The sequence below is a fragment of the Schistocerca piceifrons genome, unplaced genomic scaffold (assembly GCF_021461385.2).
Source record: "Schistocerca piceifrons isolate TAMUIC-IGC-003096 unplaced genomic scaffold, iqSchPice1.1 HiC_scaffold_1176, whole genome shotgun sequence".
In the NCBI taxonomy this organism is placed as follows: Eukaryota; Metazoa; Arthropoda; class Insecta; order Orthoptera; family Acrididae; genus Schistocerca; species Schistocerca piceifrons.
Genome location: NW_025726990.1, coordinates 17501 through 20000, shown reverse-complemented (window position 1 = coordinate 20000; position 2500 = coordinate 17501).

Genomic DNA, 2500 nt, shown 5'->3' with positions numbered 1-2500 from the left:
TGTGCCTTAACCTAACCCATGTTGTGCCTTAACCTAACCCATGTTGTGCCTTAACCTAACCCATGTTGTGCCTTAACCTAACCCATGTTGTGCCTTAACCTAACCCATGTTGTGCCTTAACCTAACCCATGTTGTGCCTTAACCTAACCCATGTTGTGCCTTAACCTAACCCATGTTGTGCCTTAACCTAACCCATGTTGTGCCTTAACCTAACCCATGTTGTGCCTTAACCTAACCCATGTTGTGCCTTAACCTAACCCATGTTGTGCCTTAACCTAACCCATGTTGTGCCTTAACCTAACCCATGTTGTGCCTTAACCTAACCCATGTTGTGCCTTAACCTAACCCATGTTGTGCCTTAACCTAACCCATGTTGTGCCTTAACCTAACCCATGTTGTGCCTTAACCTAACCCATGTTGTGCCTTAACCTAACCCATGTTGTGCCTTAACCTAACCCATGTTGTGCCTTAACCTAACCCATGTTGTGCCTTAACCTAACCCATGTTGTGCCTTAACCTAACCTATGTTGTGCCTTAACCTAACCTATGTTGTGCCTTAACCTAACCCATGTTGTGCCTTAACCTAACCCATGTTGTGCCTTAACCTAACCCATGTTGTGCCTTAACCTAACCCATGTTGTGCCTTAACCTAACCCATGTTGTGCCTTAACCTAACCCATGTTGTGCCTTAACCTAACCCATGTTGTGCCTTAACCTAACCCATGTTGTGCCTTAACCTAACCCATGTTGTGCCTTAACCTAACCCATGTTGTGCCTTAACCTAACCCATGTTGTGCCTTAACCTAACCCATGTTGTGCCTTAACCTAACCCATGTCGTGCCTTAACCTAACCCATGTCGTGCCTTAACCTAACCCACGTCGTGCCTTAACCTAACCCACGTTGTCGCCTAACGTAACCCACGTTGTCGCCTAAACCTGCTCTGTAATTGTTATACGACTCGTTCAATTAGTGTAGTGTTGCCCACCCGCAACCCTCGCAATATAGTTCGCTACTCGCACTCCCCGCTCCCCTGTGTATCGCTTCATGTTAAACACCTTGCAAGTCTTGCTCACTTTCCACATGCTCCTGCTGTACACTGTAATGTGGATGGCAGCAGGACGTACATGCCGCCCCTCCCCACGTCCCCACCTTGCCCCCTGCCTTCGCAAGCTGGTTGGTGAGAACTTTGCATGTTCAATGCCCTCCGCATGCGACGTACTCAGGCTACGTTGTGGTGCGGCCTGTGTCAACTGTCCGCTAATGTCGTACGCGTAAACCACAATCTGTACTGCACATTCGTCCTTATGTACTGAATGATACATCGTGGCACATGTGTGACCGTACAACGACTGCGCCCAAAAACGGCGGACCATACAGTGCAAATATTGTGCACGCAGCTACGTGTCGTCTCCCTATGAGAGCTGGATTGCAGTGTGGTACGCCATAGAGACGTGTGGGAGGAACGGACGCCGTGGATGGCGATCAGCATGAGCTGTCTGTTGATGTATTCGGACCTAGTCGTCTCTCCTCACACACCGTGATGGCATGGTGCACCGCGTTCCATATCTGCGACATGCTACAGAGGCCGGTTGACAGTCGTTCGAGCAATGGACATCGCATACGTACGGGGGCCACCTTCCACGTATTGTCTAGGCGTGCACATTTTGTTGCGTGTATGTGGGCAGACGTAGTGTGGCGTGACACCTGACACAGGCATGCAATAATCGTGGAAGTTGCAAATGGCGATGGACGCCTGCGTTTTCTGGTGAAGTTACGCAAATGAACAAATGGTAACCTGTTGTGGTGCGGTTGTTCTCGCTAGGGGTGAATCGGTGATGGCGACGATAGGTTGAGGTACTAACCGGTTGTTCCAGCGATACCCACCATGCCGACGAAACTGAACGGCATCTGGGTGTGAAGCGATACGCGGCGGTGGCTGGGTGGGACCGTCCCCGGCCGGTGAGGGGGCGCCTCCCGGCGTGCTGGCCGCGCGGTGCGTGGGCGCACGCGCTACAGCCGGCTGGTGGGGGCGGCCAGTGGCAGGCGCGCCGGCCGACGGACGCGGCAGGCGTCGCAGCTGCGCGCCGGCGCACCCTGCGCTTGGCGCCGTGCGGCCAAAGTAGGTCCTCGCGGGCCCGGTGCGAAGCGCGGTGGACATCTTCAGTGTGCTGGTCCGATTGAGGACTGTGTGCGTTGAGGATGCGCTGCCGCCCGGCGCTCGGCGCCGCGACGCCGTCTGCTGCTCGGTCGCCCCAGCGGTTCTCGCTGGTGGTTTGTATCGCAGCTGTGCGGATGTGTTGGCGCGTGCGCTGTGCTGGGAGAGTTCGCTTCGGCACCCAAGTGGGGCTTTTGTCCTTCTGTGGCGCTGGCGTTGGAGCTGCCGGTCACCGTAGGTGGCGCGTGTTGTCTCCCGCCGGCAATGCCACGACAGCACGCTCCCGGGCCTCTGTCGGCAGCGGCAAGCTCAGTTGGGAGCACGGGTGGTCGCACCGAAAGCGT